At 47.5% G+C, this 14,936-nt stretch overlaps 1 protein-coding gene across 10 annotated transcripts in view; it reads left to right on the top strand.

Moving 5' to 3' along the window:
- The window catches only part of ZFAND6 (zinc finger AN1-type containing 6), a 49,503-nt gene that overhangs the window by 21,169 nt on the left and 13,398 nt on the right, over window positions 1-14,936 (top strand). Inside the window, exon 1 of one of the 10 annotated variants that reach the window (NM_001277528.2) lies at window positions 461-507. The exons of the other annotated variants lie outside the window; for them this stretch is intronic. The gene's annotated coding sequence lies outside the window, so the exon portion shown is untranslated. Of the gene's footprint in view, window positions 1-460; window positions 508-14,936 lie in introns of those variants that run through there. 10 annotated transcript variants of the gene reach the window in all.

Genomic DNA, 14,936 nt, shown 5'->3' with positions numbered 1-14,936 from the left:
TTAGCCGGGTTACTAATTCAGGCGGCGTGCCGGCTTCCCGGGGCAACTGCGGCGGCCGCCGGGCCCCGAACCCACGGAGCCTCTCGTCTCGCACGGTGCCACGCGTGACCGGGGTCGGGCTCCCTGAGGCGGCGCCGCGCCGCGCCCCCGTGCCGCTCCCCACCGCCGCGCTGTTGGGAGGGGCAGCGCCGCCCCTCGCGTGGGGGCTCCGGCGGGGCACGCGTGGGGCCGAGTCTCGCGGGGCGCTGCCCCTTTAAGAAGCCGCTCGCCCAGGGTGCTCGGAACAGGCCAGCCTAACCTGCTGGCAAGGAAAAGTTCTTTCTATAATTGATACGCGGCTCAGCCAATCGCCGAGCGCAGCCCGGCCGGGGGAGACGAGGCTTCCTCGCCTCGCCCAATAGCGGTGAGGTAGGCGGGGCGTCGCGGTCAGGCTCGGTTGCTCCGCAGCACAGCTCCAAGTGAAGTTAATCTGGGGTGAAGCGAACAGAAAATTGTGGCGATCCGTGGGTAGGCATTTTCCCCTTCTAATCGCGTCGTGTGGCCGCGCTTCGCCCCCCGGGGCGGCGAAGTGCACGCGTGTGGGGCTTTTCTCCATTGTTTTGCTTCCTAATGATGGCAGAACATGAACATTTCAGCAGGGAAGCAGAACAAAAGGGCTCTTTAGGCAGGAAATAGGGTGCCGGGCTCAAACTTGCCCGAGTTTCTTTTGTCGCCGGGCGCCTCGCACCGCGTTGCTGTGCCGGGGGAGGTCGAGCCGTGCCCCGCGCCGCAGGGAGACCGGGGGTGCCGTGCTGTGCTGTGCTGGAGTTACACAATGTTACGGAGAGGGAGAGCTCGGTTTGAGCCCCAACTTCGCTCGTTCTGATGAGCTCGGAGCTAACGAATGGTGACAGCTGCGATTGGATTATTCAGCGATAGCATTTGCTCCGAGCCGTTTGTCTCGGATTGTCCATTGTTACAGCGCGGGGGACCGCTCGGCTGCTGCGTGCTCTCGGCGAGGGGAATGTCGCGCAGACCTCAGAACAAAGATGCGTACAACTCCATGCCAGGCACGGCGATTTGCTCTCCTCGTTCGTAATCAGCTCGGCCGAACAGCCGGGGCTGTCAGAGCCCTGATGGCACACGCGGGCAGGGAACGGCTCTTGCCCTTCCAGCAGGCTTCCCTTCGGGGCCGGAGCCCCGGGAGCCCCGCATCGCCCGGTGACAGCGGGTGTTGCTTAGAGGGCGGGTTATTTTTAGTCCCTTGTCCCACACGTAGCGTTTAAGGCCTTCCCGACACTATTTTTAGCGATACTTTATGCATCGGAGGGACGTTCAGGAGCAGGATGAGCCCAGCTTGCCAGGGTGGCATGGGACAGGGCTGGGAGGGAGGGGAGCAGGAAGTGCGAGCCAGGAAGTGGGGGCTGCGGGGAGAATGGGGACGGGAATCGCCATCCTTTTGGTCTCCCCGACAAGTGGGTTGGATGAGGCCACAGACAGAACAATGCTTTCGCAGGGGTGAGCCTATTTGCTCGCTTTCCTAAATATTTCCTGTCTTTTTATTTATTTATTTATTGCTTTTTATAAAACCACTTGTCTGGACGCAGCTGCTTCTGGGAGTGGGAAAGCAATGCGCCTGGCCCTAATACTTGTTGAGCCTCGGTAAGGAGTTTGGTGGGATTTGTATGACTAATCAAGATAAGAGGACGGCTGTGGAAAGCCGTAGTTGAATCTTGCAGTGCGCATAAACCCAAGTGTGGTTATCGAAGCGTCCCTCACGCTTTCGGTTTCACATTGAGCCCTTTTGCTTTCTCCCAAAGCAATGGGTACGGGTTGCTTATTTGCAACTACGTCAAAGCATCCTGACGTGGCGGCGTCTTGCTGTGCTCCCATGGCTTATAGGTCTGAATTACCACCTTTTTTTTTATCTGTTTACAGCAGTTTTAATGCTGGAGGTCGTATTTATACCTTGGAAATACTTCAGAACGAGCAGCGACTGTATGCCCTCAAGGGGTGAGCCAGTTCTCTGGTCTCAAAGGAGGTGATTTAGAAAGGGTTGTGTATGTTTGGTTAGAATCATAGGATATCCCAACTCGGAAGGGACCCGTAAGGATCATTGAGTCCAACTCCTACCTGGGGTTTGGTTAATTCCTTAATTTACAGCTGCTGCTAGGCCGAGTGGCTGGGTTTCATGCCTCAGGTGGGGGCAAGAAGAGTGAAACAGTTTCCTCCCATCTCTATAAATGGATGCTATGTGTATGTGAGTTAGACTTGTTAAACTGAAGTAAATTCAAGCACTTGCACTATTAAATACTGTGTTTGGCCAAAGGCTGGTTTGGCTAAGAGTCAGAACAAGGCTGCACCCATCAGGTAGACTTTTGGTGGTGTCTGAGGAGCCATTCTTCTCTGGTCCCCTCTGCCTTTCAACTTGGTTAGGAAAGGCACGTTATCTGCCATCAATTTGCTGGATTCATTCAGCAGAGAAGTGAAGTGCTGGTCTCTCACCGCACATGTACGGTTCTAATACAGGCTGTTTGTAGAAAGCAAATCTGCCCCAAAGGATCAACGTGCCGCTTTGCTGGCACAGCTGTACAGCTTCTATATTTGGGCTACAGCACTCAGAGCCGGGGCTGGACCTGTGCTGTCCCCACACCTATTGGTTGCTCCAGTGCTCCTTGTTCATAAAACCTTCCCTTGCACGTGCTCCATCTGCACATCTTAAATACTGTTAATGTGCTGTGGGATTTGTCTGTTGCTCGTGCATCCCATTCTGGCACATCTCTGATGTAAGAGATTCTTAGAGTGATTGTAAACTCATATACAAATTGCAGGACCTGTTATCCTGTTGGTGACGCACAGTGGGGTCTGTTCTCACTGTTCTCACTGGTTCCCAGTGCAGTGCGGTGGGTGGCTCTCCGCAGGGTCACCCCATGCTCTGCTTCTGGCTGATGTGACTTAGTGAAGGTCATGCACCTCCCATGGGATGATCTTTGTAAACCAAGCCCTGCAGCCTTAGGGAGGGCAGCGGGCTGTCCTGCAAACAGCAGCTGGGCTCGGGGTCCCTGCTGGGCTCGGGGTCCCTGCTGAGTGCCTGCTGCTCCCCGGCAGAGTGGTCCTGTGGGTGCTGCCAGCAGAACCAGCTACACTCACTTGCATTGTTTTAAACGAGCGGCCCGAGCCAAGCGGGCTGGCTGTGCTTCCCTCTTCTTCTTCCCCCTATTCCCAGAGTGGTTTAGTGATCATTTCTGTTAATTGCTTTGTGCCCAAGGCAGAAGAAAGCGGGAGGGGGGGGGGGGGGGGGATAATGTCGTCTTAGAGCATTTCAGCCCTACCTAAACAAAAAAAAAGAGACATCTGTCCATGGTTGCAGGCATGGGACTGTGCCTGCTCACTAGCTGGCCGTTTCTAGGAAGGACCTGGTGACAGAGAGAGGTGCTACTTGTAGCTGGGGTGTTGCAGGGAGGGCTGGTGCTGCAGGTGAGGCCCCGGACAGGTACAGGGCTCCTCAGGACATGGTCGGCCTCCTGGGTGGGGCAGCTGATGGGGCTGGCCATGTTTACACTGCAATAACGTTTTGTGAAAATAAGCAGTTAATTACACATGACCTACAAAGGAATAAAACTAACCGAGGTCTGTTCTTGCTTTAAGATCCATTTAACAGAGGCATGAAAGGTTTGGGCTTTTTTAAACCTGCTTTTTTTTTTTCCCCCTACCTCTTAGAAATATCAGGAACATTCAGTCTTTCTTCCTTGTTCTTGTTGGATGTCTCAGATGTGTCATAAGCTTCTCAGCCCTTAATTGAAGGGGTGGGGTGATATATTTTTAACAGATCCCTACTTCCAACTGTGTTTATAGGGCTTTTGAGCTAAATCAATTAGCAAAAACAAAGCTGTGACAGCATAGAAAACAATTTCTTCTCAATGAAGTTGTATTTGCTTGCTCGTTTTGCAGTTGCTGGCAGAAGCTCAGGTGTTTGTTTTTTTTTTTTTCATCTGGAAAGTAACTTTTCTGGCTATTAGATGATGCACTGAGATTAAGTGAGTTAAATCCTAGCTTGATCCATCTTTTGTTCCAGTTAGATCAACTTTAGAGTATTATTTACACTAAATGCAGAAGTTCACTTGCATATTTCATAAAAATAGTTCCTTTTTGAAGCACCAATTTCATGAAATGCATGGTTCTTCCTTTAAGTTAATGGTTCAGCAGCCTTACAGAAGCCAGCGCTGCCTCTGAGCTGCAGACCACCCCTGCTCAGCCATTCTGCCCTGTCAGGATCCATTTGCGTCACGGCGCTCTAACCTTCAGGACATGGTATTTGTCAGCCTGAAATGTAATAATCCTGTATCTGTAGCACTGAAGTATAAACAGCACGGCTGCCTTGGCAGGCCCTGGCAACCACCTGAATGCTTCAACTAGCCCGGAGTTGAGGACGACGCTTTGCTGGCACGTCCTGTGATTCATGGTGCTGATGCATTCTCAGCCACGTGAAGGATTAGGGAAGAAAACAAACTTTGTTATCAAACTAGCATGGCAGCCTAATAACAGCATTTTTGAGGGCAGAAATAAGGTGCTCTCATCTTGTTTAAATGTTTTGCCTTGAGTGTTTTGGTCTTTTTGTTTGTTTTTAAACAATGATTTAACTTCTGGCCATTAGCTTAAACAAGACAGGAGAGCAGACCGTGTGTGCCATCAACTATAAACACAGAATTGGACTGATGGAAGGCAAATATTGCATGATAAAACAGATATTTTCCACTGAAGACTTGAAAGTTTTGGAAATAGGAGACAAGAACCTACAGGCAGATAAGAGACTGCAAAGGAAGCTGAGTTTCTCTCTGTTACTCCTGTGTAAACTTAAGATGCTTTCCTAAAACGATCATGGAACTGCAATTAACTGTCATGAAATAAGATATTTTCTGTGTGACAGAACCTTGATCAAGGTGGGAGCGGAGGAGCTCACTGTGTTCTGAGAGTGGTGGGAAGAACAACCTCCCAAGGTTTCCAAGTTCAAGTTTTCTAAGGGAACATCAGCAGACTCCTTATGCTGGGACCATCCATATGTCATAACAGTGTGATGTTCTGTTGGGTACTGGTGTGAAGTCATTGAGTAAACTGATTTTACAGGGGCTCGTCAGAACTAGTTATCAACCCAGTGTTGTCATCTTGGTGGAAATTAAATTGTTTTAGTGCTTCTTGATATCACAGTCGTTTCATTTTGCACCTGCAAAAAACAAGTATTGATATGGAAGGACTTACCCCGATGATGTTTTAGGTAAGAGGCTGAGCATTGCTCAACTGGGTTGTTTGGATATCGGTGTGTTTTCGTGGGGGTTGTCTGCAGTATCGTGGAAGAGCAGGAAGGAGGCATTAGTAACGATGGGTCACGGTGGGTGTGTTGTTAGTTATGTAACTGGTACTGTCGGCTGAGTGTGACCAACAGAGCTGGGCCTGAGACCAACCCTGAGGTCGAGAAGCATCTGCATTGCTTGCACTGGCCTCACAGCCCTGCGTGGATGTTTTGCCTCCCTAAAAAGTCTCATCAGACTTGGCTCAGTGCTTTGATTTCACCTGAGAACTCCCGAGTGCAGCAGAATAACTGACTCACTTTAAGTTTGTTTTTCTTTTTTGGAGGGGGGGGGGGGGGGGAAGGGAGGGTAAACAGCCACACCACCCCTCCCAAGGAGCAGAAGGACTGAACAACTCTAATTTCACCCTGCAGTCGCTCAGCTGGCTGTTGCCTTCCTGCAATTGCTTTCTCTAACTTGGTGTCTGTGAAACTTCTGGCTGTTTTGATCTTGCTTATTTTGATCTGTCTCTGCAGCAGCAATTAGCTTGTTCTTCAGAGTCACGGTGTGACCTGCGGCCTTAATTTTATACGTGGTTCTTTGGCATGTAAATAAATCCCTGATGAGTTGTTACTCCTCCTACCTTGGGTCCCCCACCACACGCTCCTGGTGCTTCAAGTATCAGTCTGTTCTATTGGGGGGTGCTTCTGCCTTTCATGTAGCTGTGACAGTGCTTTCTCACACTGTCAAGGCCTGAGGTGAAGAACTTACTGGAATTACTTTGCATGCCATGGTAGCTCTATTAGGTGAACTTGCACAGGGTGGTACATACGGTGTGAAGCATACACTGTGATGTTGCTGGGTTTCCTTAAGCAGCATTGGTGTTGTTTGTTACAATAGGTGAAAATTGTCTCTTAAAACGCAGGGTTATGGAGTTGAAATTGGTGCTGGTGGGTTTTTTTGGTTTTAATGAAAGGGATGAAAAGATTCTCCAACAGTGGTAGTTCTTATTTTGTTCCCTGTGGAAAAGGAGTGTGAGACAGGTGAGACTTCTGGGAGACAATGCGGGGGCATTGGCCTTGTGTTTTTCAAGCTGCAGCAAGCAGGTGGTACTCATGGAATTACCTCATGTAAGGCAGCAGCTGAGGCTATGGTGCGTCTGAATGTGTCTGTAGGTCAAGTTGAAGGGCCTTGGTCTTGCTGATCTCTGGGTATTTGTAAGCTTATGCCATAATAAATGGGAATATATTGTCCTCTTTATCCATTGTTTCCTGATAGAAGTCCCATTGGCCAGTGCTTGTTAGTGAAAGGGAATGAACATCATGATAAAGCCACGCAGCTGTCCAAAATGAGGTTGGTATCTTGTGAAAAGGCTTTGAATCATACTTTGGAAGGGATGAAGAGGGAGCAGGCTTTAGTATGCCAAGCAAACTAATTGAAGTGAGGTCTGGCTTGTTTTCCTTGCTTTCCTCTTTCTTTATAAGACGAATTTTCCTTTCTCTAAAAGGTGTTACTGTCATGTGTCGATGTATTCCACCAGAGAACACAATCACCGTGGTAAGAGAAGAGATCAGATGTACTTCAGAAAGAATTATACTTCCAAGTGTTTTTAAAAACATTATTCTCTTATATGCTTGGAGGAAAAAAGGGGGAATCCCAAAGCGCTGCTTAACAGCTCAGTCCTTTGGATACAAGTCCCTCCCTTAATGCCATTTATGGCTGTATTTTTCTATGTAGAATTGTAGAAAGAACTCTGTACAAAGGTACCATCATAACAAATGGGAGACGGTGGCATCCAGCCATGCTATTTTTAGGCTATTGTGCTCCTAACTTGCTGATCTAAGTGTTCTGGACAGTAAGTGGGAGAGACATTGTACTAGAAATGCACACTCACATAGTAAAGTCTTGTCTGAAAACGGAGCGAATGGCTAACTTGCTGGTCAGAAAAGCAGTTCGGTGTTGTACCTGAAGTGAGTATTAGTAAAAAGGATGCCCTGGTACTCGCAGTGTAAACTCTTGCTTGAAAGCTGGCAGTCAGCTCTGGCTCCCACCCTGCTCAGGTTGAGGAACTGAAATGCATGTGGTCTCTTCTATGTGGTCTTAGAGGTATTAATAAAAATAAAGATTGTCTGTTCTGCGAGGGGAAAATGCCAGGTGTCATCAGTTGAGTTTCTTCCAAGAATGTTTAAGCTTTTCCTAAACACCGACAATCTTTCCATCTGAGCAAACAGTGTAGTTCTAGAAACCTTCAGAAGGGAGAATGCCTTACACTCTGCAGATTGCGAGTTGTTCCTTAACTCCTTATGTGTTAATGTGACACTGCCTTGGCCACTCAAGGCTGACACAAGGCAACTTGTACTCTGTTGTCCCTCTGCCCTCTCAGTGCCACGAGCAGCTTGTATTTCTCCTTACGCTGTGGCTGGGCAGTGGTGTAGAGTTTGGTTCCCACATTGGTGTGATAGTCCCACCTTTTTGCTGTAGAGCACTGCTACCTTGACTGCCCTGGCACAGAACTGTGGAGCTGTACCAGGATCCAGGTGCAGGAACAGGCCCAGGCTATTGAAGAACAAAGTCTTCAAGGCAGATCAGTGCCTGGTACAGCAGCACTGTGTCAGAAGCATCTGAAGCTGATATAACGCCCCAAATACCCATACCTTTGCATTGGTCACAAGGAAATACATGTTGGATATACGTGTACTGGTTGCACTTGGCTGTTCATGTGCTGCAGTGTTTCAAACAGTGTAAGTGACAGCTGAAAGAAAGGTAAGGACACACAGCTTAATGGTTAGTCTGAGTAGTTAGTTGACGTATTCATCCACTTGTAAGTAAATGTAAAGCGATAGGTAAATACCAGTTGCCCAGCATGGTGCTTGCTGATCAGCTCTAGAGCATTTTCCAATGTTTTCTGCGGGGTGATTGGTTTTGATATTTATGCATTCAGTAGCTTGTTTGGAGACAGGTAAGCTGTCTTCTCTTGTGCTGTTTTCCTTAATTATTATTTCAATCACAACAACAACAGAAAGCCTAGAATCACATTAGGGTTAAAGCAAAGTAGCACCTTGGAGTCGTTGGCTAAATTTAACTGCGTTCCAAAAGGCCAGGAATGCAGCTTTGCCACAGGGAATATTATACCTCTTTTGCCGAAAAGTTGTCCCTAAATACCCTCTCTGTTTGGTCAGGCTTTAGCTTTAGGTTAAATTCCCCATCGAACCACAGTAAGAGTATTGTATAATTTGGAACACTTAAATTAGACATAGCGCATAATTCTAAATAGAACAACACGTCGTGCATGGTAATCACAATGTTCTTGGAAGTTAAGCTGAATTCAAGCTGCCCTAGCCAGAAGGGATGATGATCCTTTTTATTTATTGGCATCCAGGAACCCTCATATTAAGGCAGGACCTCCCTTAGCATTAGGCCCACGTAGAGCTGTGGCATTATAAGCTAATTAAAATTCTACATAGTGCTGTTTACAAAAACAAATTATAATGTGTTTTGTGCTTACTGCCAGTTCTGAGCAACAGGTGTTTTGTTAGCAAGATGCTGTCTATTTTGGGAAGTCGTGTTAAAGCAGCTTTTATCTCTTCTGGGTTTGATATGCTTAAAATAAGTGAAACATGCTGTATTGAGAAAAGATTACTTCTCTCTGAATCTCAAAGGAAGTGATTACTGAATCCGTGTCTGTTCTTGTAATAATTGCATGGGTAATCTTGTAAAGGTTTGAATCTTCCTTAAGTGTTTTTTATCGGTTTGTAAACCCAATCCTGCTCTAAAATGGCATCAGAGGTAGTTTATGGAGTCGCCTTCCTTGTTCATGCCTTGAACTTCCATCTGGTGCCCAAAGGGAATGTTGGGAATTGTAGAATCCTCTAATTTTACACATCCGCTGACTTCTGAAATGGCTGCAGTGCATGATAGCATGGCAGGCTGCACGCAGCTTTGTCCTGCCTGCTTCGGAGCAGCTTCCTCATCTCTTATAGGGCATCCTACAGGAAGGCATTTCTACAGCTTCAAATAAACACTTTATTTATAGGGCTGTGATTGGAAAATATAGAGTAGCTTGAGGACTTGTGCTGTCTTTGGCCTCAGGCACCTCGATGCCAAAGCTCAGCTGTGAGGTGGCACTCCCTGCAGTTTGTGCCGGGGCAGAGAAGAGCCCATCAGCAGTGCCTGATGCAGTGCAGCTGTGACTCGTGTGAGTTGAGGCAGCGGGCTGCTGGGAAGTGCTTGCTGAGATGGTTTGCTTTTCTCATGGGTGTAACTCCTGAATCTTTATTGCTTTTGAGCAGGGATGCCTGAGCTGCACTACCTAAAATTAATGCTCTTTTCCTAATGGTGGCGTGTTCTATCACCAGTGTAACTTCATGGAAGGTTTCTGTGGCTCTCTTGTTGCGGAGCCAGCTTCCCAAAGGGGAAGGCAGACCTGCGGCCTCCTGCCTTTATTCCCGGGAGGGCTGAGCTGAGCAGTGCAGCCTCATGCCTTGGGAGAAAGGAGCTTTCCTCTCCTTTGTCCTGCGTGCTGCTGGTGTTGGGCTGGTGCAGCCTTGGGCTGCTTCCCGTGCTTCTCACAGCTTGCCCAGATATGCCAATGCAAAAGCAGCTCACGAGAGCGTAACATGCTGACATGCTCTTTTTTGGTTCTCTTTTCCTGGTCAGTAGTTCACTTGGAGGTTGTCTTTACTTTGTGCAAAACAACTGTGTTGCTATGTTGCTCTTGGTGCCTTTAATGTTTAACCAGTTCCCTTCACTGAAGGTCCCTGTCGTGTCTCGCTGTAAACAAGTGCGTGACCTGCTCTGAGGGCTATCTGCTCTTTTTTCTCTTCAACCCTAGAAGTGATTTTTGTGGTATGTGGCTTTTTGGTTTTGTTTGTTACTTGCATGCTGTTTGACCTCTCCAGAAAGGGCAGCCTTTCTGATAAGCATCGCAGAAGAGCACAGAACAGAACGTGTGGTGGTGGTGTTTCTGAAAACCTCTGGGTGCTTCTCTGGGCTGGGGTTTCTTACTGTTGCCTCCAGGTGCACTGTGCTGCTGGGAGTAATGCAAAGAAACTGTTGGGTTCTCAGCCAGAGAAAAGCTTTCTTTGAATCCCACCAGGTTTGGGTAATGCCATGCACGAGGGCCCGATGCTGGTAATGCTGCACTGTGAGTCTTGGTGATTGAAGAAGTCCAACTGTGCTTGTTTTAAAAAACAAAAAATACTAAAAGTAATAACTAATAAAAAAGCAGTGCTAAAAATAATGAACCTTGGCATGCTTTAGCATCTTGACTTGGGGTGGCTGTTTTTCTGCTCTAAGAGGAGAATTCTTGAAGGTTTTACACAGAGTGCTGCACTGAGCCCTTTTGGTGCTGCAGCACTTAGCAGATGTTACCCCAGCATCACGCAGCCAAAGCCAGCAGCTCTGCATGGCAGCTTTCTGCAATTCTGACACTTTCATGAAACTCCTTTTGTCTGTGCTCTGCCTCTTTGAAATCCCCTGTAAACAGATTGGGATTCCTCACAGTAGCCAATGAAACATACCTGTTACTGTGCTTGTTATTTTTAAGCTGCAGTAGTGAACGTCATGGAGTTACCTCTTGACTTGGTATGGTGAAGGTGCTTAAGGTTTGGAAATGAAATCAGGAAAACTTGCTTTGGCTTCTGCTGTCTGCTTGTAGGTGCAGTGGTGACTGCGAATGACCTGATCATAGCATCATAGAATCACTAAGGTTGGAAAAGACCCACGGGATCATCCAGTCCAACCATCCACCCTTCATCAATGGTTCTCGCTAAACCATGTCCCATAACACAACATCCATGATGCTTTTGTTTGAGGTGAATGAGAGTTTCAAAGGTGCCTTGCTGTACAGAAGCTCTTTTTTGGTTCTTGTAATCCCTACTTTACAGAGGTTGAATGTGGCCACAAGTAAGTAAAGTAGCATCTATTAATAGTGTATGCAGACAAGTGTGAGAAGCTGAATCCTCATTATCAGTGATCTTCTTGATGCCAGTATAGAATGTGCATCTTTAATTTTGTCTAGTAAGAGGAAGGGGATTGTAGTGGAGTACTTGTCTTGTTCCTGGTGTAACCTTGGGTACAAGAGCAGACAGCTGGAGTTGACACTATAAACTCTTTAACACTGAGGCCTTTGTCCGTACCAGGTGTTCCTGGCTCCTGCAATGAGGTGACGCTGTTGGGATGTTTTCTGGCTCAGATCAGTTGAGAAAGTTACTGATGCTTCTTCCCTTCCTCAGACCCGTGCTGTGCTTTCTGTCCACCTTCCATTTTTGAGGCTGTGTTTTGTGTGTTGCTGTGGCTCCTTCCTTCCAGTGTGGTTCTGAGCCATGCAGGCTTTTGGTCTGTTTCCCATCTTAAATCTGGGATGTACGCTGCAGAGGGGGGGTTGCTGCCTTGAGGGTCTGAGCTTTAATTCTTTTAGGATCTGACCTCACTGCCTACTTAGACGTAGAAGTGGAGGGAAGACTTCCTGTAACTCATTCATTTTTTGTCTTGTAAAGCTCCTGTTAGGAGCATGTAATAGAAGTGCTTGTTGTTTTTTAGCCTAAAATAAGTCTATGCATGAAACAAAAATAAAAAGCTGTTCGACAAGAATAGACTGGAGCATAAGTAGATATTAGATGACTTGTCAAATGAGTTGCGAGAACACGTTATGCAAGTCTTTGGTCACTAGTTTGAATATTATGCTTGCAATATGAAGTCATTACATAAATTCTGCTTCAGTAGTTCAGATTGCAACTTAAAGCTGCATTCAGCTGTGAGCAGGAAGAGAAGAGTTGGTGGGATCAGCAGAAAGCTTTACGTGCCTGGGATCTGCTGCTGTTGCGGGAGCTGGAGAACTCCTGTGTGCAGAAACGTGCAGCAGCTGCATGTTCTGCTGCTACACAAAGGGGTCACAGCCCTTCTAGATGTGCTTGCATAGTTGGTCCTTAACCATACCCACTTTTTTTTTTAAACCCAGAGGATTCTGATGGATCTGGGTCAGAGTGTAACTACACATGCAGCTATGCTGGCAAATGCAAACCAGCTGTAGTGTTGTAGGCAGGGTGAGCCGTGGCTGGAATGCCATGTCTGCCTGCAGCCGGCGTGCAGGGCTGGCTGTAAGGATGGGGCCCTGCTCAGCTCTGCCAGCTCTCCTTGGCTCTGCAGCAAGTTGCTGGGACAGGGCAGTGCCTTAAAGCTCCAAGCGACTGCTCAGTGAATGTGAAATGGAACCTTTTGGTTGAGAGCAGTAGGGTGAAAAAGACGACAGGGCTATTTTGTAGCTTGCTATTAATCTGTGCTCCTGGGGCTCCGTACCCTGAGCAGAGCCCTGCTTTCAGTGGGGCACCTGAGCAGCTGCTCCCTGTTTCTGTGGCTTTTGCTGTGAAGCGGTGTGCTGTTAACAGTCAGTGCTTGGGAAACTTCTGCAGCAAGACTCAGCAGAGCTCTTTTCTTAGGCCTTTATTTGCTATTTGTTTGGATGAACCTGGAGAGGAATGCATTTTGCTGTTCACTGCTTTTTGTACCAACGTGCCTTTTCACATGGTGATACAAGTGGTACCAGACATCCATACCTGTATGTTCTATAAACCAAAATGCGTTTGTAATCTGCACAGCTTTGTATGTTGTGTTTGAACCTGGGACGAAGCTTCCCATGCTTAAGCAGCACCACTGCCTGTTTTGTCTTGTAGTTTATTCCTTGCTTCTTTAGGATGAGGGGAAAACAACCATTAGCATTGGTTTAAATTGGTTCTGAACAGTTCCATTATGAAGGTGATTGTGATAGAGGAGGGAATATCTTTTAAATGCTTGTTTAAAAACTGGAAGCAGATTTGAGAGTATGTTGATATCTGTCAGTGCATTGCTCAGTCTTCCTTGACAGTGGAAGAGCACCTTAAACTCAGCTCTCTGCTTTCTCTTGGAGAAGCATTTCCAAAGCTGGCATCAGTACGGTCCGAACTGCATTTTGGTTGGCTGTGCACCTGCTAAAAGATGTCTCAGTATTGACAGCGTTGAGTAAGATGATGTAAATTGCAGTAGGAGAAACTTTAGGCTGGGGTGTAAGTAAATGCTGTTGAAATGGATGTCAGAATGGGAAGGAGGTGTGAGGACAACTTGAATTCAGGAGTGTTTTTTTCCCTTAAGGAGGACAGATGAAGGCTGACTGCAGCCTGGCATTGTTTGGGTTCCTAAACCTCGTGTGTTTAATCCTACTAAATGCTGCGCTCTGATCTTACTGATTAACATTTCAAGCCTATAAAGCTGGACTATCAGTTCTTTGAAATGAGTAACACAGAAACATTTTAATTAAAAAATAAATAGGAAAAAAGAAACAACAGTGGTGCTTACTCCGGGGGGGAAAGGATGCTCATAAATGTGAAATACTGGGAGAGCTCTCTCTTCTCCCAGAGAACCCAATGTCCAGGGGAGCATAACCAGCTTTCACGTTTCCACAGCCTCAGCTCAGTATGTTTTATAATCACTGGTGCCCTTTACATGGTTCTTTGTTCCTCGTTACACAAAATAGTTCTCCCTCTGAGGACATGCAGTAGTGAGAGGGGAGCAGTTGACCTGTGCCTGGAAAATGAAGAGTTGGGATGTTTGGTGGTTCTTTTCTTTTTCAAAGATGAATCGATTTGTGTTCAAAGTAACGGGGTGACCCTATGAGCATTGTGGTAGCACAGCTTGGGGGGGAGCAGGCAGAGCCCAGGAACATTTCCAGCCGTGTTCCAGGCTCTGTGCTTGTTCTGTGGCACCACGGTGGGACATGCATGTATCCACAGTGCTCCCAAGACCTTGCTGTCATTCCAGCTGGGAAGTTTATTCACATTTGGTATTCAAGCCAAGCTTGTAGACAGTTGTGAATCTACAGATAGGATGTATCTTACAGTAGGCTTAATTCCTGGTAACAGCTACCTTCCACTGCAAACGGCCTGTCCCATTCGTAATCTTGTCACTTTTCTTGCACCGTGTGCTGGATCTTGTTGGCTGTCTGTCAGACCAGCGAGCTCCCCAGTTCACCTGCACAAATCTTGCTGGTTTTCCATCACACAAGCAAGCTGCTCTGACTCACCATGGGATTGCCGACAAAGGAAGGGGTGGGAGCACAGCAGGGGCTGTGGGAGCAGGCGTACTCCTCCCGCAGCACTTCTCAGGGTGCAATTTCCATGACAGCCCACCATTACATGTGATGGTTGGGCTCAGCGACTCTGAATCTTCCTGTGTGAGGAATTATGGACAGTTCTGAAACCATCTTCTGAGGCTGAGCCAGAAGCTGCAGGAGGAAGGTCTTCCCTCCCCCAAGCAGCTGTTTCACCACCTCTTGCTATCAGTGCCTGCTAAGATGGGAGCAGCCCTGACTGCTGTGCTCGCTGATATTTGGCTCCGATGGTGTGTGAGGGGTGAGAGAGAAGTGCCACTGAAGCATATACTGGGGCCTCTGGTCCCTTGTGCTCTCAGCTCCTGCTTTTGGCCAGTGGTTCTCCTAATGCTTGAAGCCAGCTCCTCTGCTGAAATGAGTTGTTCCACGCATCTTCAGCTCCTGCATCTCCTACTCTGACCCCTCTCTCTTTCCCAAGAAGCACATGTGACAAACAGCTTGGGTGATGTGGCTGAATTTCTAGAGCTGATTGCTTCTTTGATCCCTTTTAGTGCCTGTGAGCGCTGCAAGGGAGGGAACAGCATGGGAGAGGG

The sequence above is a fragment of the Gallus gallus genome, chromosome 10, assembly GCF_016699485.2.
Source record: "Gallus gallus isolate bGalGal1 chromosome 10, bGalGal1.mat.broiler.GRCg7b, whole genome shotgun sequence".
In the NCBI taxonomy this organism is placed as follows: Eukaryota; Metazoa; Chordata; class Aves; order Galliformes; family Phasianidae; genus Gallus; species Gallus gallus.
Note: the sequence above shows the minus strand (reverse complement) of the source record. Positions and strands in the feature narration are given on the sequence as shown.